Raw genomic sequence first — 24,335 nt, 5'->3', positions numbered from 1 at the left:
AGTTGGTTTAAAAAAAACTTTCTGGCTGTGTTTTCATCTGACCAATCAGGGTCTCAATGCTAACCTTAGGCTCCGCCTACAAAAATTCTGTCTATCCAATGAGAAACGTTATACTTTTCGTAGTGAGGCAATGTTTTTAAAGTTTGCAACGTAACAGAGACGCGAAAAAGTCTCACGCTAAAATTTGCAGCTGATGTGGTCCTTGTAGCGTTATCGCAAGATTTCATGTTAAGAACGTGCGGGTGGTGTGGCCCCTTTTGTGTTATCGTAAGATCTGTACTGTTCTTCTGGAGGGCTCTAGCTTTTAACATGGGCTAGGGGGTGGTCCTAACGTAACACAGACGCGAAAAAGTCTCACGTTAAAACATGCAGCTGGGGTGGTCCTAGTGGTTAGCTGGCGACGTGGGTGTCCAGTCCGTCCCTCATCGTAGGGCCTTCTAGCTTAACACGATTCTGCTCTCAGCTTCTGTTCTCGTTTCTCCCCTCGGAACTGTGTCTGTCTCACAGTGGGAAGGTATGACATGCATTTAGGCATTCTTGTGTTAGTCTGTGGTATTCCATTTGCTCACTCGTTACTTGTATTACTTTGGTTAATTTAATGTCACGATTTATTTGAAGCTATGTGACATACTACTGGATTTACTTATCGTGTCAGGGTTTTCATGGAAGGTGTTAGATTTGCCTGACACCTTACATATCACCACCCTTCGAACTTAATATTTGTACTGAAGTTAGGCAATGATTGAATCGTTGTCTAAGCCAGTCAAAAATTATTCTGTTATCTAAATTTGGTTGCCTACTGTTCAGCCACGTTATTCTGGTTCTATGCTAGCTTGTGTCACTAATTTATATTTTTATATTCTTCCACATTATTCTAAAAAATGACAAGAGAAGAATATTTTTATGCTATTATTAATTTTTAATTATTTTCTTTCTTTTTTTAAGTGTTAAGTTTTGTTTTTTAAGAAGTTTGTTATCGAAAGTGAAGAGTCTTTCACATCGATTTTCTTAGAAATATAATTTTTTTATAAATGTAGTAATTAAGTAAAATCTATTCCTAACATATTTTCTAAATATCATGTACAATTAAAATGTTTTTGTTTCTAGACACTCATTTCATCATTGTTACACTAACAAATAAGAATTATTTCGAAGAATTGCTTTGACAAAGAAATATAAATACACAAGTATTGAGATATTATCCTAACAAATGGTACAAATGTTAAAAAAAAGGGAAAACATCCAACAAGATAATTTTTTATTCTTTGTTTTTATAAGGAGAAAATAAGTAAAATATAGTTATTCTTTTATTTTTATGAGGACACAATAAGTGGTATATAGTTTTAGTGTTTATTATGCCTTACTTTTGTTCATTATATACTGTTCATTTCAGAAGTAATGACTTATTTTTATTGATAGTCTATTTTTTACTGAAGTCCATAGTCAATGACTGTTATTTTGTAGTTTATTAGGTGTCTGGTGTGCTTAACTTATTAAGTTTTTCACACGTTTCTTTTGCGCAGTTCCTACATCACATAATTTGATTTCACACATTCACACAATCCAATGAATGTTTAAGCATGAGGTTGGTGAATGTTTTTTGTACGAAGGTGATGGACTTGAGCGAGATGGGTGTGGGCAAGTATTTGATGTATAGCTTCGTTTGTCGTTCCTTGCTGGCTTTGCAAGTGTGTGTTGCTGTTGTGGAGGTCCCATAATGGAATGGACCTGTGAGTGCAGAATCTCATGGTTAACTGGCTTTGTATGCGTGAAAGTCATCTTTATGTGTCGCTGAAAGAGGTCGCTTTTCGTTGTAATACTTCGCAGACGACTAGTTTACAATAGGATAGGGATTTCGGAAGGTATGTCGTCTATTCTTCACCCATCTTCTTTCTTGGTCTCAATCTTGCGAATCTTCAACTTCTGTTCTTCCTGCTCTTACTCTGCTTATTACTTGCTTCTTGGTTCTTCTCTGGGCAGGATATGGAGATACTTATTGGTAACTAGTCGCTTTGAAGTTCTCCTCCTAGTAACAGTTTGATAAATGAGTTGGGCATGTCATTTCTACTTTGTGGACGTTTTCTTCAGTTTCGTGCATCAGCATGCTGTTTAATAGCGGTAGTGTGACTTTCACACAAATTTTTTGCCAATGGTGGCTTGCCCAAGCCGTCTTCTCATCAGGCCATTTTTTGCTCGCTCCGTCGAGTTGGGGTGCTCGGAGACCCTTCCGGCGTTCTGCGTCCCGTCGCGTCTCTGCAGGGCTCCGGCACTCTGTGGTTCCGCTTGGTAGCAGATTTATTTACTGCCCACTTTCGCTACAAGAAGGTCCCTCTGTTGGTCTCGCTGTCCTTTCCCTTCTCTTGACGCTTCTGCCTTGTAGGAATCGTGTCTTGCTAATTATGTCCTTTTCTTTCTCGATACTTCTCACGTTGCAACTTGTGGGTTGTTGCATCTCGTCCTTGCTGGAGTTTTTACAATGGTTCTTAGAAAAAGTTTTACATATAATCATCTAACATATGTCTAGTACCTACATTGCTTTACGCCTTCTTAAAAAGCTTTACAAATTTCGGCACCCTTTCCATGTTACAATTCTAAGATATTTTGAGTCTTAACCTCTACAAGAAACCTCAAATTCGGTTTTTATTTTTTTGTAGTGTCGTGGTGAATAGCATTTTAGTATTTCATGCTGTTAGACTATCTATGTTTTAACCCTTCACCTTAATCTATGGTACTATTGGTGTTATTTTTGTTTTTGTTTTTATTGAAACTACTTTCTTTTTCCCACCTTCCTCTCTCCTCATTCTTCTTTCTCCTGACGATCTTATCTGCAACATAATCTTGAAATATTGTGCTGATTATTTACCAGTAATAAAATTAATCTTCAAACTTGTACTGAAAGTGTTTAATACTACCAGTCTTAGGTAAAAATACCTCTGCTTTATCTCGTAAAATACCCTCTAATTCTCTTTTACTGTGTTCCTAAATACCTTGAACTTCTTGTAATTTTTCTTCGATTTCTTTATGAACTTCTAACATCAGTTGAGGCGATTCCCCCTTTTGTGCATACCATTCTAATTCTTCATCCTCTTTATGTCGTGTCATTCTTAATTGTTTGTTTATAAATGGTATTTCTTCTAATTTTAGCTTTTGCTCAAAGAGAAGTGTGACATTCCTGAATGTTACGCTACCTTTCCCCATATCTATTATCTCTCGTCTCTCATTTAAAAAATCTGCACCTATAATCAAATCTACAGTTAGTTTAGATATAATCACGAAGTTGGCTTTGAACTTTTGACCTTGACACGAAAGAGTTAACCTTGTTTTTCTCGTAACTTCCGCAGCATTGTTTCTAATAGGACCTCTTACTTTAATCTTACATGTTTTCAGAACTGGTAATTCTTCATTGGCATTACACTGCATGAATAAATTTTCTGAGATCGCAGTCAGTTCACTTCCGCTATCAATTACAATATTGACTGGGATATGCTTTACCATGGCCTTCACAAGTGGTTGAATTTGAAAGGGTTGATTCTGTTCTTCTTCTTCTTGCATCGACGAATCCTCCACTGAATCATACATTAGTCTTTTTAGGAATTTCCCTTGTGAATTCGAACATTCTGTAGGATAAGCTTCGACTGCTACTTCTCTCTCTTTTATTTCCTCTTCTCTATTTCTTCCTTCATTTACACTTTCTTCAACACCCTCTACTTTTTTACTCATCCTCGTCTATCTTCTCCTTCTTCGTCGCTACTTCCACATAATCGCATCTAAATGCTCTAATTACCGCTTCATTACTTCCTTCATGATATACGTTTGGTTGTGTGCCCACTCGTAACTTATTTTCAACTTCTGTCGACTGCGCATTATCCTCATTGAATTCGCTTTCCCTGGTTTCCATCTCAAATAGCTCTGCAATACTCATTACTTCGTCCTTTCCTCCTACATTCGTTGTGCATGCCTCTGGTAATTCATCTTCCTCGTCAGTATTCTCCCAATTAATTTCGTCCCAACACGATATTGTTATTTTCTTGTCTTCGTTTTCATCTGGTCCCTGCGGATTTGTTTCTTCCTTCTTCTTTTCTCGTGATAAGATTTTTACCTCTCTGTTCAAGGTGCTGCAATTGTCCTGGGTCGGTGCGTCATTCTCTTTGGCATGGGCGCTTAGCTGTCAATTCGAACGTTTATCGGGGTTTGGTGGTCTTACCTCCACCTCTTCTATCTGCATTCTCTTTCCTTGTTCACTTGTTGATAGTGGTTTCTCTGTTGATAATTTGTCGGTCTATTGGTTCTCCAGTACCCGTTCCGGTTGTCGTTATTCCCTCTGTAATAGTTGTTGCCGTTCCTGCGTGAATTATAGTTGTTGCCATATTCTCTTCTAAATCCATAACCGGTTCTTTGTTGAAATCTATTGTCGTTTCTTGGTGCTAAGTTATCACGTGGTTCGTAATTATTGTTTCTTCGTAGTGTGTCTTGTGGTTTCCACTGCTTTTTGCTTTCGTTTTCACGTGCGCTTCGTCTTTTTCTTGCGTCATCTTCCGAAAATATGAACTCTAGTTCCCTTACAATACCTTTAAATGCTTCGACGTCATTGCCTCCGCGCCCTACTAATGATTGCTGGTATTTCAATGGTAGCTTCATCGCGCATAATTTAATCAACTCTCCGTCACTGTATGGTACATCTAAGCATTGATTTTTGTTTGCCATTGCTTCGAAAAATTTCACGGGACTCTTCTCTCCTGAATTTTCAAAAAATGGGCTCTGTAATAATTCTTACTTCACTCTATTCTGTGCTTCGCAGGACCAATATCGAGAGAGAAACTTCTCTCTGAAATCTTCGTACGATCGGCATGTCGCTGCAACATTCAGCATCGTTTCTGCGACTTTTCCTGACATGTGTGCACATATAAAGTCTAATTTGTGTGCTAGCGTCCATTGTTCTGGTAATCCTACTCGGAATTGATCAATAAAAGTTCGTGGATGTAATGAGTTTCCTTCTCGAAAGTGTTGAAATTTTCTCACTGTGAGGAAATGATCGTTGTCGTACTTCGTCATAGTTACATATGAAATTCGCGATTCTTCGCCACTTTTATTTCTGATCATTTCTCCCGTCGTTCTTTCCGGTTGTGGTAGATCCATTGGATATTGTCCACTGTAACTTTCGCCTACCCTTGCGTAGTATCGTTGGAGTGGTACGCAATAATTTTCTTCCATCAGTTGTGAACGTGTAGCTGAATGTATTGCACTGTACTCTTCGCGACCTGGCTTTCCATTGTCACGTATGTTACTTTCCGCCTGTGATTGGAATCGCAAATGTATATCTTCGTTAATTGCTTCTTTTTCCGGTGTTGTTACAGATACGGATGTGGTTGCAGACTCTGTGCTTATTCGATCCTGTTCACTACGCTCTTCAATGGTTTGCAACAACTCTGTTCGCAATTCCTGAAATTGTCGCTTCGTTTGCGCTTCTATTTTGATTATGCGGTTATCATATCTTTTCAGCGCTGCTTTTGTGATACGTTTGTGTAACACACTGTTTTCAACAACTTTACGCGCTGTACCTGCTGCTGGTCTAGTAATTTCGTTTATCTGTTTCTCTAGTTTCTTGACTTCTCCCTGGGTGTTGTTGCGTAATGTTTTGATCTCGTCCTTAATGTCATTACGCAATGTTTGTACGCCCACTTATACCTTGTCAATGTCTGTTCTCAATTGATTGTGACCTGTTTTTAAGTTTCCTATCACTTCTCGAAATTCATTTGCCTCGTCTTCAATACGACTTAGGTGTAACTGAATTTTTTTTGTTTTGTTCTTTAATCTCACGCATTTGTCTCGTGGTTTCTCCATTCTGAATTTGAATTTGGTTCCCTATGTCTTTATTTTGCCTTGTCATGGTTTCCGTAATTTGTTGTAATAATTCTGCCAGATTGGTGGGTCCTATTGCGTTTTCTTCCAACGTCCTACGCTCTGTGTTTTCGCCCAAGTGTTGGTTCGCAAACGATTGCATTGAACTGTGTTGTGACACGTTTCTGCTCGCATTCCTTGTACTCTGTGGTGAGGGAGCTCTGTTTACTTGTACTATGGGTTCTACGTATTCAACACGCTAGTTAGAATCCTCATCGACTGTCTCCCTACTTTCCTGCTCCTCTGTTGTATCCTGACTTACGTTTTCTGTGCCTTGGCGTACATTATCCCCGTTATGGTGCGTTATATGTCCTATTTCTCGCGATACTGCATCGTCTGTTGTACTGTCCTTTATTCTCTGTCCATTTTCATGCTGGGTCTCTACCTCAATTCGGTCAAGATCTCGATCTGCCATTTCTAATCTTTCCGAATCCCTTATTTTCTGTATTAAAAGCAATTCACGCGCCCTACTTCGAGTCAACATTCGCTCATACGATCTCACGCGTTTCATAAACTTTTTGCACACGCGACTTGACACTACCAAAACTGACAATCCATTCACCTACTTCTTGGGTCAGAACCAACTTGTCAACGATGTATCCGCCACCTGTGCGCTTGCATTGGAGAGAAGACTTGATTCTAACAATATTAAAATTCATAACTTAATTATGCTGTTGTCTCTGGTAGAATGTCTATCTATTGAATAGTTTATTACTATCCATTGCTGCAGCTACTGTTTTAGACTATTTATAACGTTAAAAAAAATTTATTACAAAAATTTTTCAACAGTATATTTTTCTGGCCTAGTTAGGCATGTGGTACACCTTCAATCATGGTATTTTACCATCCTGGCAGGGTCGCCATTTTCTAACATTCCGCATGGTGTCTGTTTGTTTTTTATTGTGTCTCCCTACCACTTTCGCGCAACGATGCTCTGAGTGTGTTTTTTAGGGAATTGACTAGTTTGAACCTGGGACCTGTTGCTGGTAAGGAGACGTCAGACCACACATAACATGTTGAATTCAGAAGAGGCGATGATATAACCAACTACTTAATGATTTCAGCGTCAGCTCCACTGCACTCCTTGTAGAAGAATCGTAATACTAACTAAATTTAGTGGAGGGGTTCAAGGCTTTCCTATTTTTAGTTAGCTGGTGAAATAACGTCGAAAAAGCAGTTAAGTTTACCATTGGAGATTTTATTCTACTCACAAAACCTTGTTTATAAATTGCACTATTGATAAACGGAAATGTTTTAATACAGGATGGTAAAAACCAACTGCATTCAACAAAAATGTGAACGAATGGATCGAAGGATGACCTATGCCATATCACATCTATAATTTAGGTTTAAATTAAGTTTCACAAAAGAGAAAACTATCAAAATGGTCTACAGTGACCCTCAATTATCTTTAATTACTTATCTAACTTGTCGTAAATTACAGTGGCTGATGTGGCTCCTCAATAACTATATAACAGAAAAATCATCGCGTTTCAGATTTTTACTTCAAGTGGCAAATGTGAACACCATGAGCTTTAATTTACGATCGACACTAGTATTACGCAAAAAGGGGGTGTAACAGATAAGACTTCTGCAGTTCTGAGTGAAGCTTTATGCGCTGTTATGCAGCATCGCGTGCGTTCATTACCTTGTCGGTGTTAGTCAGGGGGCGGCAGGCAGCACAGCTCCGCTCACCTCGCCGTCTAGGAAGCAACTCTCTCCTAACTTCTCCTTACTACAATTTACCGAAGTTGGTTTAAAAAAACTATCTGGCTGTGTTTTCATCTGACCAATCAGGGTCTCAATGTTAATCTTAAGCTTCGCTTACAAAAATTCTGTCTATCCAATTAGCAACGTTATACTTTTCGTAGTGGGGCAATGTTTTTAAAGTTTGCAACGTAACAGAGACGCGAAAAAGTCTCACGCTAAAACTTGCAGCTGGTGTGGTCCTTTTAGCGTTATCGTAAGATCTATACTGATCTTCTGGAGGGCTCTATCTTTTAACATGGGCTGGGGGTGGTCGTGATGTAACAGAGACGCGAAAAAGTCTCACGCTAAAAACTTGCGGGTAGTGTGGCCCTTTTTGCGTTATCGTAAGATCTATACTGTTCTTCTGGAGGGCTGTAGCTTTTAACATGGACTGGGGGGTGGTCCTAACGTAACAGAGATGCGAAAAAGTCTCACATTAAAACTTGCAGTGGGTGGTCCTAGTGGTTAGCTGGTGACATGGGTGTCCAGTCCGTCCTTTATCGTAGGGCCTTCTAGCTTAACACGGTTCTGCTCTCAGCTTCTGTTCTCGTTTCTCCCCTCGGAACTGCGTCTGTCTCATGGTGGGAAGGTATGACATGCATTCAGGCATTCTTGTGTTAGTCTGTGGTATTCCATTTGCTCACTCGTTACTCGTATTACTTTGGTTAATTTAATATCACGATTTATTTAGAGCTATGTGACATACTACTGGATTTGCTTATCATGTCAGGTTTTTCATGAAAGGTGTTGAATTTGCCTGACACCTTACAAGAGTGACCCCATTTTACTGGTTTACATTCATATTTCGAGCTAAAGGTGCATCCTCCAAAGTGCGGAAGGAACGAGCTACAAAGCTTAACGACCTGACGGAGCCAGGAACAAAGAGAACAGCATTGCTCAACTTAAGAACAAAATGGAGACAGAAGGCCGTGAACACGGAGAGCCCGGTCTAACGAAACACAGTTCCACTGGCAACGGCCAAGTCGTCAAGATCCCGGAGCCACGTCTCACCGCACAGTAGGAAATACGTTGCACTCCGACCAACTGAAACACTCAATTACAAAAGCACACTTGCGATTGCACATTCAAATTGCATAAAAGAATAAAACAAAACATTTAACAGGACGGCTCTTCCAAAATATTCTTTTTCCTTTAGACTCAATCCTTAAGGATTAATTTAAACACTGCAGCACACGAGTAAATAAGATTGTTCCTTGAAACTTAATAGCGACAGCTGAGTATTGCCTTAAACGGCAAGGGGCAACCTGAATTGCACTTACATGGAATCTGATGTGTTATACGAGACATTGACTTATAGTCAGCACGGATTCAGAAAATAACGTTCTTGTGAAACACAACTAGCTCTTCATACTCATGAAGTAATAAGTGCTATCGACAGGGGATGTCAAATTGATTCCATATTTTTAGATTCCGAGAAGGCTTTCAACACCGTTTCTCACAAGTGTCTTCTAATCAAACTGCGTGCCTACGGAGTTTCGCCTCAGTTGTGCGATTGGATTAGTGATTTCCTGTCAGAAAGCTCACAGTTCGTAGTAACAGACGGAAAGTCATCGAATAAAACAGAAGTATACTACTGGCCATTAAAATTGCTACACCAAGAAGAAATGCAGATGATAAATGGATATTGATTTGACAAATAAATTATACTATAACTGACTTGGGATTACATTTTCACGCTATTTAGGTGCATAGATCCTGAGAAATCAGTACCAAGAACAACCACCTGTGGCCGTAATAACGGCCTTGATACGCCTGGGCATTGAATGAAACAGAGCTTGAATGGCGTGTACAGGTACAGCTGCCCATGCACCTTCAACACGATACCACAGTTCATCAAGAGTAGTGCGTATTGTGACGAGCCAGTTGCTCGGTCACCGTTGACCAGCCGTTTTCAATTTGTGAGAGATCCGGAGAATGTGTTGGCCAGGGCAGCAGTCGAACATTTTCTGTGTCCAGAAACGCCCTTACAGGACCTGCAACAGGCGGTCGTGCATTATCCTGCTGAAATGTATGGTTTCGCAGGTATCGAATGTAACGTCCACAGTTCAAAGTGCCGTCAATGCGAACAAGAGGTGACCGAGACGTGTAACCAATGGCACCCTATATCATCACACAGGGTGATACGCCAGAATGCCGATGACGAATACACGCTTTCATTGTGCGTTCACCGCGATGTCGCCAAACACAGATGCGACAATCATGATGCTGTAAACAGGACCACGATTCATCTGACGTTTTGCCATTCGTGCACCTAGGTTCGTCGTTGAGTACACCATCGCAGGCACTCCTGTCTGTGATGCAGCGTCAATGGTAACCACAGCCATGGTCATCGAGCTGATAGTCGATACTGCTGCAAAAGTCGTCGAACTGATCGTGCAGATGGTTGTTGTCTTGCAAACGTCCCATCTGTTGACTCAGGGATCGAGATGTGGCTGCACGATCCGTTACAGCCATTCGGATAAGACGCCTGTCATCTCGACTGCTAGTTATACGAGGCCGTTGGGATCGAGCACGGCTGGATTACTCTCCTGAACCCACTGATTCCATGTTCTGCTAACAGGCATTGGATCTCGACCAACGCGAGCAGCAATGTCGCGACACGATAAACCCTAATGGCGATAGGCTACAATCCGACCTTTATCAAAGTCGGAAACGTGATGGCACGCATTTCTCCTTCTTACAAGAGGTATCACAACAAAGTTTCACCAGGCAACGCCGGTCAATTGCTGTTTGTGTATGAGAAATCGTTTGGAATCTTTCCTCATGTTAGCACGTTGTAGGTGTCGCCACTGGCGCCAACTTTGTGTGAATGCTCTGAAAAGCTTATCATTTGCATGTCACAGCATCTTCGTCCTGTCGGCAAAATTTCGCGTCTGCAGCACGTCATCTTCGTGGTGTAGCACTTTTAATGGCTAGCAGTGTAATATCCGGCGTTCTCCAAGGAAGTCGGGCGCTGGTAACCTAGTTGTTGTGCGCCCTAAAACACTAATCATCATCATCATCATCATCATCCGCGGAAGTGTTATAGGCCCTCTATTGTTCCTGATCTATAGTAACGACATAGGAGACAGTCTGAGTAGCCGTCTTAGATTGTTTGCAGATGATGCTGTCATTTATCTTCTTGTAAAGTCATCAGATGTTCAAAACGACTTGCAAAATGATCTCGATAAGATATCTGTATGGTGCGTAAGGTGGCAATTGACCCTGAATAAAGAAAAGTTCGTAGTTATTCACATGAGTACTAAAAGAAATCAGCTAAATTTCGATTACGCGATAAAACGCACAAATCTGAGGGCTGTAAATTCAGCTAAATACTTAGGGATTACAATTACAAATAACCTAAATTGGAACGATCACATAGATAATATTGTGGGTAGAGCAAACCAAAGACTGCGATTCATTGGCAGAACACTTAGAAGGTGCAACAGGTCTACCAAAGAGACTGCTTACACTACGCTTGTCCGCGCTATTCTGGAGTACTGCTGTGGGGTGTGGGATCGGTGTCAGGTGGGATTGACGGATGACATTGAAAAAGTACAAAGAAGGGCAGGTCGTTTTGTATTACCGCAAAATAGGGGAGATAGTATCACAGACGTGATACGTAAATTGGTGTGGCAATCATTTAAACAAAGACGTTTTTCGTTGCGACGGGATCTTCTCATGAACTTTCAATCACCAGTTTTCTCCTCCGATTGCGAAAACATTCTATTAGCACCCACCTACATAGGGAGAAATGATCATCACGATAAAATAAGAGAAACCAGGGCTCCCAACGTAAAAATTTAAGTGCTCGTTTTCCCGCGTGCCATTCGAGAGTGGAACGGTAGAGAGACAGCATGAAGGTGCTTCTGCCAGGCACTTTATTGTGAATAGCAGAGTAATCTCGTAGATGTAGATGTAGATGCAGACAAGATAGTATTTCATTACTCGTTACTTAAGGTGCAAATTTTGGTATTTAATCACAAGTTTAGAGTAGTTTTAGTTATACCATCACTCAATAATGAGAACCCCACCGGGTTTCCTTACGTACAGCAGCAGATACATCATCAAGCGGTAGGAAACTAAAGCAACGTTACCATATTACATGTGACATAACTTTGACATATCAGACTTTGCATTGAAGACAACATTAGTTAGAGATTAACAAATATATACAAAAACACAGTTGCAACTGTTTAAAAATGGTTCAAATGGCTCTGAGCACTATGGGACTCAACTGCTGAGGTCATTAGTCCCCTAGAACTTAGAACTAGTTAAACCTAACTAACCTAAGGACATCACAAACATCCATGCCCGAGGCAGGATTCGAACCTGCGACCGTAGTGGTCTTGCGGTTCCAGACTGCAGCGCCTTTAACCGCACGGCCACTTCGGCCGGCACAACTGTTTAAATCGAACACTCGCCATATGCCCAGGCGAACGGTTAATGCCTGTGGACGCTGTGGCAAGCTCTTCTTCTCAAAACACACTGCGTGGCGAAAAAAGCCATAATACCACGCCTCGAGTCGGAGCTCAAAACCTTTCCGCCGTCTCCGGCCACAGCACTCCAGTAATACCACACCCAATGAGCATGCGCACTAAGTAACGTCTAGTCCCCCGACCGTGTTGTAACCGCAACCGACAGACTACACAGAGAGATCTGCTGCCTCGACACTGAAGATTTAAATAGCCGAAAGCGCGGAGAACAACCAAATCATGGCCGGCCAAAGCGAAATCGGTGGCAAAGATGACATTACACCCGTTTGACGTGTCACCTATATTAGACAAGAGGGCTGAAACCAACAGCAGAACCGAAGATCAAAATATGGTTCAAATGGCTCTAAGCACTATGGGACTTAACATCTGAGGTCTTCAGCCCCTAGACAGAATTACTTAAATCCAGCCTAAGAACATAACACACATCCATGCCCGAGGCAGGATTCGAAACTGCGACCGTATCGGTCTCGCGGTTCCAGACTGCAGCGCCTAGAACCGCACGGCCACTTCGGCCGGCTCCCCTTCAGTAATATGGTACAAAAGGAGAGATGAAATTTACTCAAGAGAGCGAACTTCAATTGTATAATAATTTTTTAAGTTGAAAATACTCTTAGGGTGACATTTGGAGCAACCGCGTGGAGGGGAGAGAGATTGGCCTGTCGAATACGTGGATAGACGAAGCTAACGGAATGAGTTACTCAAGTACATGTTAAAACGGTACACCGTATAAACAATAGTGAAGCCTCCAATTGGGAACTCCCAGTTCTCTAGGGGACGGAGCATCGCAACCACTTCATACTGAAGTCGAGAAAAGTGACCTTTCCAAAGGAAAGAGCATAACAATTGTATCAAATTTTGCTCCATCACCACTGGGAGCGGAAATACTTGTCCGACATACCACACTTTGCTGAAAATGTAGGGATCTAAGATCCGCACTTTGTGAATAAGACTAGGGGAACAACCTTCGTGTTCACGGATTTCCCCTTGAACTATATTCGTCAACTGCCACCAACTAAGTACAACCATTTACATTGGGCAGCAATCCACAGTAAACCCCAACGATTTGTGGTGAGTAACTACCGTTGCCCATGGAATGACAACTTGCTGAAAATCTTTCAGTGATAACAGGATACATTTCCGTTGATTGATGCGTTGCCCAGAGAGAGAACAAAATAAATCCAAGGTGTCCTCGAGCAAAGACATACCATCGATACGGCGTAGTAAGCTCGTGCCTGGAAGTTTCTCCTAATGTCTTCCAGCCACATAACTGATCAGCAATACTGCGAAGCAGAGATTCTTAGGACAAGACAAAAAGTGGCGGCGCCTCCCGCCGATATAACCCGTTGGATGGGGACCTGGGGAGTGAGTTGTCCGTTTACTACGACAGATGCGTGAATACCAGAAAAAGGATCGGATAATATCTGGCATGCAGCATGATGGAGATTGGTCACCTTAAGAACCTGCAACAAAAGACAGTGACGGACCCGGTCAAATGCTTTATTAAAACCAATAAAAAGCACGGCTCCAGAGACAGAAGTCGCCGCAGCCACGTAGATAACGGTCGGCCATTCGACTGCAGAAGTCAGGATAGTGCTCCCACGCACGCAGATTCGGTGAACAGCAAGAATTTTCTCTAGAAGTATCGACAAACGGCTATTAACCGCTCGGGCGGCAGTTGTGTAATTGAAATTTCTGTTTTTTTCATTTTTTGTCATGTCTCGAACTCAGTCTGAAAACGCTGTTTCTAGCGGCAGTGTGGGTAAGCGACTGCATCCTAGGAGAATTGGACGGGGGGGGGGGGGGGATAAGCAAATTCAGTGCTAGGTGCAGGGGATATATCCCACTCTTCCACAGGCCGGCGGTGCGGCTGCTGGGAATCAACAGAAACGAAAACTGACGGTATGATTTTTACCATCACCACATATTCCACTGGCATGCTTGTGCCGGTCTCGTTCTATTTAGCAGTGGTCTGTGATTTGCTTTCCCCGTCTAGTTGTGCAGAAAAATGGTAGGAGTATGTTACAGACTCAGAGATGTCTGGCAAGTCCTTGGATATACTACGGAGTTCCGGAACAGGTCATTCCTCACATTATTCCGAAAAGGCGTTCTCTGTCTTGGGAGTCACACAGACACACACACACACACACACACACACACACACAGACACACACACACACACACACACATATATATATATACACACTGCCGGCCATGGTTTCCGAGCGGTTCTAGGCCCTTCAGTCTGGAACCGCGCGGCCACTACGGTCGCAGGTTCGATTCCTGCATCGGGAATGGATGTGTGTGATGTCCCTAGGTTAGTTAGGTTTAAGTAGATCTAAGTTCTAAGGGCCTGATGACATCAGAAGTTAAGTCCCATATCGATGGTATGTCATTCCTCGAGGACACCTTGGATTCATTTTGTTCTCTCTCTGGGCAACGCATCAACGAACGGAAATGTATACTGTTACCATTACAAGGTCTTCAACAAGTTGTTATTCCATGGGCAACGGTGGTTACTCGCTACAAATCGTTGGTCATTACTGTGGCTTGCTGCCCAATGGAAATGGTTGCACTCATTTGGCGGGTGGTGACGAATATAATTCAAGGGCAAAATCGTGAACACGAAAGTAGTTCCATTAGTCTTATTCACAAACTGCGGATCTTAGAGCCCTACATTTTCAACAAAGTGTGCTATGTTGGACAAATATTCCCGCTCCCAGCTGTGATGGAGCGAAAGTTTCCTTTGGAAAGGTCACTTTTCTCGACTTCGGTATGAAGTGGCAGCGATGCTCCGTCTCCTTAGAGGATTGGGAGTTCCCAGCTGGAGGCTTCACTATTGCTTATACGGTGTACCGCTTTAACATGTATTCGAGTAACTCATTCCGTTACCTTCCTTTATCCACGTGTTCGACAGGCCAATCTCTCTTGCCCTCCACGCGGCTGCTACGGTTGCAGGTTCGAATCCTGCCTCGGGCATGTATGTGTGTGATGTCCTTAGGTTAGGTTTAAGTAGTTCTAAGTTCTCGGGTACTAATGACCTCAGATGTTTAGTCCCATAGTGCTCAGAGCCATTTGAACCATTTGACACTGAGATCAAATAAGGATGCTCCCGCAATGCTACGATAGAAGCGAGAAGAGGTGGAACCGCCGTGAGAACCAGGAATGGAGGGCTATCGATTCAACTATCCATCCAACATTCAAAAGTTCCTGCATTTAGTATGCAGTTCCTCGGAAAAATACAACGCTGAATTTTCTGTAAACGTGTAATAAAACAACTCGTTTTTCGCAACTTGTTACCGGTGTTCCACGCATATGTGTCATTGTGGAGCAGGAAGGAGATCCAGAAATTTTCTCGTTATGTTTTGACAATGCGACAGTCAGAGCACAACAGTACAGAGACTACGACTGTACACGAGTATCGAAGTAAAAACTGCATAGCTAAAATATGATTAAGAAAAACATTGATAACTGTTATACATTAAAGTTTCATTTACTGTAACACACTGTCACGATATCCAATACATAAGAAGGACCTGCTTCCAATAGCACGCGCTACAACACTGGATACGTGTGCTAAGACTGCCAACCAATCATGAGTTTGTTTTTGTTCACGTCAGATTTGTTCTCATGATGAACAAAGTGTATGTGATATCGTACCACACTCCAGGCACTCTGTGACTGAATGTGAAATATAGCTGTTACTGACGTGTACTGCTATAGTTTCGACATAAATAATGCTTTGTACGTAGGTTAACATAATTTGATAGCTGTAAGTTGATATAGAGCACTCTTTAACATAGGGAACATGTCAAACATGTCATATAATTCAGTTAAAAGTTCTAATGTAAGTACTTCATGATATATTATGATTATAGAGTTACATATGACTCTTCCTCCATGACACTGTAATTTATCATATACTTCGTCCAGCTGCAACCGCAGTGGTTGCAGCGGATTACTCCCAGATGAGACAAAATAACTGCACCTGTACTGGGGGTTTTGTTAGTAATTACTGAATAGTCAAATGTCAGTCACCATTAACTCGTGACTGCCTAACCACCAGAGGAAGAGAAAAGGACCTTAAATTTGATTACTGCTCATCTGAACAGGAGGGCTACGGGCATGCACTGTTTCTTTAGACTTTATAGAAACATAAATCGATCATGAAGCACCTTAACTTAGCATAGACATATCGGTGATCTGCACGAACTAAGTAATTAATGCACTAAGAACATTGAGGGAAAATATATAGGATATGATTGCGCTGGATAAGATGTGGGCTACAAACCGAAGATTAATCTTAACTACTAGTTTATTCTAAACATAAATTCATTCCAAATGGCCAAATGGTGGCCTCCTACAGTTTTTTTACTGAACACATATAGTGCCAAGAAACCAAAAGACAAATTTTTGCAGTACAAGCTGAGAGATTGTTGGCAGTGACGAATGTCGACTGAGGTCACCAATCTACCTTTACTGCACAAAATCATAACGGACAAGTCTTTATACAGTAACAAAATTCACAGAGGCTGAAATGTTCAATCATTGCAGCCCGACGACGATCTTTGCCCACTAGCACTCAGAGAGCCCTGTGTATTACTTTGCAAGCGCTTCTCTGGCCGCACAAACCATACCACGCCCACGTAACCGACGAAGCAACAAAGAGGAAAAGATCACAAGGACCGCTCTGCGTGCATATTTAACAACTTGGTCATGTGACACACTGCTTGACTCAATGCAGCAAATGTACCACTTGACCGCTATTCATGACGTTCTACGCTTTACATATGTTATGCATTTCACTTATTTACGACAGATACTATTAATTGATCACCCATCTGAACTTAAATTTTCCTATTTCAAACGTGGATAAATAACATCTACATTTACATCTACATGATTATTCACATTTAAGTGCTTGGCAGAGGGTTCATCGAACCACATTCATACTATCGCTCTACCATTCCACTCCCGAACAGCGAGCGGGAAAAACGAACAACTAAACGTTTCTGTTCGAGCTCTGACTTCTCTTATTTTATTTTGATGATCATTCCTACCTATGTAGGTTGGGTTCAACAAAATATTTTCGCATTCGGAAGAGAAAGTTGGTGACTGAAATTCGTAAATAGATCTCGTTGCGACGAAAAACGTCTTTGCTTTAATGACTTCCATCCCCACTCGCGTATCATATCTGCCACACTCTCTCCCCTATTACGTGATAATACAAAACGAGCTGCCCTTTTTTGCACCCTTTCGATGTCCTCCGTCAATCCCACCAGGTAAGGATCCCACACCGCGCAGCAATATTCTAACAGACGACGAACGAGTGTAGTGTAAGCTGTCTCTTTAGTGGACTTGTTGCATCTTCTAAGTGTCCTGCCAATGAAACGCAACCTTTGGCTCGCCTTCCCCACAATATTATCTATGTGGTCTTTCCAACTGAAGTTGTTCGTAATTTGAATACCCAGGTACTTACTTGAATTGACAGCCTTGAGAATTGTACTATTTATCGAGTAATCGATTTCTAACGGATTTCTTTTGGAACTCATGTGGATCACCTCACACTTTTCGTTATTTAGCGTCAACTTCCACCTGCCACACCATACAGCAATCCTTTCTAAATCGCTTTGCAACAGATACTGGTCTTCGGATGACCTTATTAGACGGTAAATTACAGCATCATCTGCGAACAACCTAAGAGAACTGCTTAGATTGTTACCCAGGTCATTTATGTAGATCAGGAACAGCAGAGGTCCCAGGACGCTTCCCTGGGGAACACCTGATATCACTTCAGTTTTACTCAATGATTTGCCGGCTATTACTACGAACTGGGACCTTCCTAACAGGAAATCACGAATCCAGTCGCAGAACTGAGACGATACCCCATAGGCCCATAGCTTGATTAGAAGTCGCTTGTGAGGAACGGTGTCAAAAGCTTTCCAGAAATCTAGAAATACGGAATCAACTTGAGATCCCCTGTCGATAGCGGCCATTACTTCGTGCGAAGAAAGAGCTAGCTTCGATGCACAAGAACGATGTTTTCTGAAACCATGCTGATTACGTATCGATAGATCGTTCCCTTCGAGGTGATTCATAATGTTTGAATACAGTATATGCTCCAAAACCCTACTGCAAACCAACTTCAATGATATAGGTCTGTTGTTCGATGGATTACTCCTACTACCCTTCTTAAACACTGGTGCGGCCTGCGCAATTTTCCAATCTGCAGGTACAGATCTATCGGTGAGCGAGCGGTTGTATATGATTGCTAAGTAGGAAGCTATTGTATCAGCGTAATCTGAAAGGAACCTAATCGGAATACAATCTGGACCTGAAGAGTTGCCCGTATCAAGCCATTTGAATTGTTTCGCAACCCCTAAGGTATCTACTTCTAAGAAACTCATGCTAGCAGCCTTTCGTGTTTCAAATTCTTGAATATTCCATTCGTCTTCCGTGGTGAAGGAGTTTCGGAAAACTGCGTTCAATAACTCCGCTTTAGCGGCACAATCGTCGGTAACAGTACCATCGGCACTGCGCAGCGAAGGTATTGACTGCGTCTTGCCGCTTGTGTACTTTACATACGACCAGAATTTCTTCGGATTTTCTACCAAATTTCGAGACAATGTTTCGTTGTGGAGCCTATTAAAGGCATCTCGTATTGACGTCCGTGCCAAATTTCGCGCGTCTGTCAATTTTAGCCAATCTTCGGGATTTCGCGTTCTTCTGAACTTCGCATGCTTTTTCCGTTGCCTCTGCAACAGCGTTCGGACCTGATTTGTGAACCATGGGGGATCAGTTCCATCTCTTACCAATTTATGAGGTATGAATCTCTCAATTGCTGTTGCTACTGTATCTTTGAATATAACTGGAACTTTTTCAGTTTTGTACTTCACAAAGGAAACTGCAGGAATTTAGTCAAGTTGGATACTTTATTCACCTGGCAGTGTGGTTTTCCGGTCTCTTAAAATGACATACGGCCGGGAGAGAGGTGCGCTGATCACATGCCCCTCCATATCCCCATCCAGAGATGCCTGTGCGCTGAGGTTGGCATGGGGACCGGTCCGTACCGTTGGGCCTTCATGGCCTGTTCGGTTGGAGTTTAGTTTAGTCTTAGTTTAGTGTAGTTTAATGTGATTCTTACAACCACACAATCAAAAAAATTTAATTAAAACGACATAAGGGTAATGGGATAATAGATTAATTTTCTCATGCTTGCAATATTAGTTACTGTACATGCGGCGTATATGTTTTGCCACTATTGTACGTATATAACTGCATAGGAGTTCGCGGCCAGGGTCAGTCGACATAAAAGTTTTCTGGGTGAGGTACCGTGTCATTATGTGTAAAACTACCGCTGCTGGACAAAAATCAACGTTTTGGCCACGGTTGCCTCGACCTTCTTCTGGGTCTATTGGTGCAGCAGTTTTACACACTATAACGCGGTACTATACCCAGAAAAGTATTCGAACATAAAACATTGGCAAACAATCTAAACAAGAACCCTAAAAAGTTTTGGTCATATGTAAAATCGGTAAGCGGATCTAAATCCCCTATTCAGTCACTCGTTGACCACGATGGCACCGAAACAGAGGACGACCGAAGAAAGGCAGAAATACTGAATTCAGTGTTCCGAAACTGTTTCACTGCGGAAAATCGTAACACGGTCCCTGACTTCAGCCGTCGCACGGACGCCAAAATGGAAAATATTGAAATAAACGATATCGGAATTGAAAAACAACTGCTATCACTTAGTAGTGGAAAAGCATCCGGACCAGACGAGATACCCTTAAGATTCTACAGTGATTATGCTAAAGAACTTGCCCCCTTTCTATCAGCAATTTATCGTAGATCGCTGGAAGAACGTAAAGTACGTAGCGACTGGAAGAAAGCGCAGGTCTTTCCCATTTTCAAGAAGGGTCATAAATCAGATGCGAATAATTATAGGCCTATTTCGCTTACGTCAATCTGTTGTAGAATAATGGAACATGTTTTGTGTTCTCGTATTATGACGTTCTTAGATAATACAAATCTCCTTCATCATAACCAACATGGATTCCGCAAACAGAGATCATGTGAAACTCAGCTCGCCCTATTTGCCTAAGAAATTCACAGTGCCGTAGACACTGGCGAGCAGATTGATGCCGTATTCCTGGACTTCAGGAAGGCATTTGATACGGTTCCGCACTTACGTTTAGTGAAAAAAATACGAGCTTACGGAATATCGGACTAGGTTTGTGATTGGATTCAGGATTTCCTAGAAGAAAGAACACAACATGTCATTCTTAACGGTTCAAAATCTGCAGATGTAGAGGTAATTTCGGGAGTACCGCAGGGAAGCGTGATAGGACCTTTATTGTTTACAATATACATAAATGACTTAGTTGACAACATCGGTAACTCCGTGAGGCTATTTGCAGATGACACGGTTGTCTACAAGAAAGTAGCAACATCAGAAGACTCGTACGTACTCCAGGAGGACCTGCAGAGGATTAATGCATGGTGCGACAGCTGGCAGCTTTCCCTAAACGTAGATAAATGTAATATAATGCGCATACATAGGGGCAGAAATCCATTCTAGTACGATTATGCCATAGGTGGTAAATCATTGGAAGCGGTAACGACCGTAAAATACTTAGGAGTTACTATCCGGAGCGATCTGAAGTGGAATGATCACATAAAACAGATAGTGGGAAAAGCAGGCGCCAGGCTGAGATTCATAGGAAGAATTCTAAGAAAATGTGACTCATCGACGAAAGAAGTAGCTTACAAAACGCTTGTTCGTCCGATTCTTGAGTATTGCTCATCAGTATGGGACCCTTACCAGGTTGGATTAATAGAAGAGATAGACATGATCCAGCGAAAAGCAGCGCGATTCGTCATGGGGACATTTAGTCAGCGCGAGAGCGTTACGGAGATGCTGAACAAGCTCCAGTGGCGGACACTTCAAGAAAGGCGTTACGCAATACGGAGAGGTTTATTATCGAAATTACGAGAGAGCACATTCCGGGAAGAGATGGGCAACATATTACTACCGCCCACATATATCTCGCGTAATGATCACAACGAAAAGATCCGAGAAATTAGAGCAAATACGGAGACTTACAAGCAGTCGTTCTTCCCACGCACAATTTGTCAATGGAACAGGGAAGGGGGGATCAGATAGTGGTGCAATAAGTACCCTCCGCCACACACCGTAAGGTGGCTCGCGGAGTATAGATGTAGATGTAGATGTATTATATCGACTGAACGATTTAGTCATTAACTGATTAATAATTATTTGTGATTCGGTTTAACACCAATAGAAATATGTTCGTTACCTCGCTGACTTCAAAATATACCCAACTGTATACTGTTAAGTGAACATTCTTGTCAAAACTGCTACATACGATAAACGAACTCTAGTAATTTGATAGTCCTATATCACCGAAACTAAATGCCAGCTAGAAACGATGGTACGAATATGAGTAAAGTTAACGTCAGTGATTGCCATGTCTAACTCCACATTAATTCTAAATTCTGGAGGATTGTTTACATGAGTAGTTGTAAATCCGACTGAATGCATGTTGCGCAAAGGTGAGAAGGACAGGGAATAGTACCTGTGTCGGAGCATTGGGGTCTGCAGTCCCTTAAAAAGACACACGGATTCACTGTGGGGGGAGGTGGAGGAACCGGGTAGAAACCACAGCACACGGTACTTTGCATGTGGGCTGAGGTCCGACAGACATGTGTCATCTGTGCTTGTGTCCTAAACAACAGAAAACTGTCGAGTAATGAATGTTTTTATGTGATGAGCCCTCTGGCGCCAGGAAGACACATCGCGAGCTGACTGCACCACGGCATGCCATATCGTGACGCACTCCACCCTGCAGGGAGCCTCTGTTCTGGGAACCACTCGGCATGGCACAATTCAGAGATAAAATCTGCTAGGTGGAGTGCGGAGTGACCATCCGGCTTCTCAGCGTGGCAACCGCAGCTGTCTGGCTGGCGCCAGACTAATGGAATTGATATTGGTTCAAATGGCTCTGAGCACTATGGGACTTCACATCTGAGGTCATTAGTCCCCTAGAACTTAGAACTACTTAAACCTAACTAACCTAAGGACATCACACACATCCATGCCCGAGGCAGGATTCGAACGAGCGACCGTATCGGCCGCGCGGTTCCAGACTGAAGCGCCTAGAACCGGTCGGCCACACTGGCCGGCGGAATTGATATTGAATCTGCTAAGAAACAGTAAGAGAAGGTGCCATCTGTCCACACGAAAAAATTGTGAAGTGTCAGAAGAAAACCTACCTGTTAGTATACGGAGAAATCCTTATCGGCTGAAGCGCGGAATAGGACAGAGAGTGGGTGTCAGAGGTTGCATTTTCCTGGACTCCAGCACTATAAATTTCCAACTGTATTTAATCATATTAGAATTGAGTACGGAAGGGAGGCGGTTTTCCTTGTTAGAATTTACCTGTCTGGTCGGCACTCGGAAGAATCACTGGCACTGGCGATTTCTCGCAGAGAGCTCTCCGCAGAAGAACTTCCATTCGAGACTAGACAGGGGTCACCTCAGCCGCGACAGGAATTCAACCGTAAGCTCTGTGGAAGAGCAGCGTTCGGTGCACATCGGATGACTAAGAATTTAGCATTAACTAAAGCAACCACTCGCTACCACTGGTTACGCTAGTTGCGATGAGCAACAGCAGCATTTGCAAATCGAGTTGTAGATGGCACACGAAGACTTCAGATTGTCGTTATACCTTTCCAGTTTTTAATTCATGACGCTTATTAGCTTAGCCGTGATTTTTACTTAGTGTGGACAATGGCAGCTTACTCTATGTGTCGAAAATGGTAAGTTAATGCAGATAAGTGGGAAAAGCAATCCTGTAACCTTCGAATATGGTATTGGTTACGTCTCTCTTGACAGAGTCACATCGATTAAATATCCAGGCACAACGATAAGAGCACTGAGGTGGATAGTCGGCAAGGGGACTGCTGGACTTCGTTTTGTGCGGAGAATTTTTAGAATGTGTAGCCCGGCTATAAAGGAGCTAGTGCGATCCTTGCTTGAATACTGCTCGAGAGCTTGGGATCGCCAGCAGATTGTTGAAAGGAAGACGTGGAAGCAGTTTAGAGCCGTTTTGCTTGTTTTGTTGGTTCGACCAGCATGCAAGTACATAATGTGAAGGACAATCAAACATTTTAAAATCAGAGATGGTAAAATAGTCCATATTAAAATTGAATGAAAGTCCAAAGACCCAACAGCTGTTTATTGTGTTTCCACTGTATGACAACGGGTTTCATACCTGGGAGGGATATCTTTAAGTGATATCTGCACAGGGAATAAAACTACATAGGTAGAGCACTAGGATTCAGCTTAACCTACCGAATAAAATAGACAGTGAAACGTAGTATTCACAAAGCTAACATTCACGCGCCAAACATTCTAAGGTACAAGTATGCGTAGAAACAATTCGTCGGATATGAAGTACTAGGTCTGTGTGCAGACCGTTTTACTCTCTATTTTGTTCCATAGGTATTATTATTTTGAGCTTTTCCGCATTACAGATGCTTATCTCCAACATAATAATTTACTTGGAAATTACAATACAAACAATAAACGTTCTTGAACTAAATTCTCAAAATATTCCTCCAGGTGTTTCGATCTTGTGTGTCCTCTTCCTCTGCGCCCGTTCTCCTCATTGTGTGCTGTACATTTTGGAGCCAGTTGGTCATTAGTCGTCCTCTTCTTCTTCTCCCCTCCGGTTCTCACTCCAGTATCAATTTTGGTATTCTGGTTTTCTCCATTCGTCGTACATGCCCGTACCACTGTAATTTCTTCCTTCCATTACGTCATAAATTTTTTCTTTTATTTTCATTCTCCTTATTATTTCGTTGTTCCTTATCTTTTCTTTCCTGGAGATTCTTGCCGATCTTCTCCAGAAGTCCACCTCTAGGGCTTGCAATTTTTTAATGTGCCTCATGTTAATTGTCCAGGTCGCCGTTCCATACAGAACCACACTCTCTAATATGGATTTGTATATTAATTTTTTAGTTCTGCTCATTACATTCCTGCTCCATAAGACTGAGTTAAGCATCCCAATGACCCTCCATCCGCTACTAATTCTTTTATTGATTTCTGACTCTGATTTTCCCTCGATTTCTAAAATGGACCCCAAATAACAGAAAGTGTTAATCTTTTTG

Source organism: Schistocerca serialis, chromosome 5 (genome assembly GCF_023864345.2).
Source record: "Schistocerca serialis cubense isolate TAMUIC-IGC-003099 chromosome 5, iqSchSeri2.2, whole genome shotgun sequence".
In the NCBI taxonomy this organism is placed as follows: Eukaryota; Metazoa; Arthropoda; class Insecta; order Orthoptera; family Acrididae; genus Schistocerca; species Schistocerca serialis.
Note: the sequence above shows the minus strand (reverse complement) of the source record.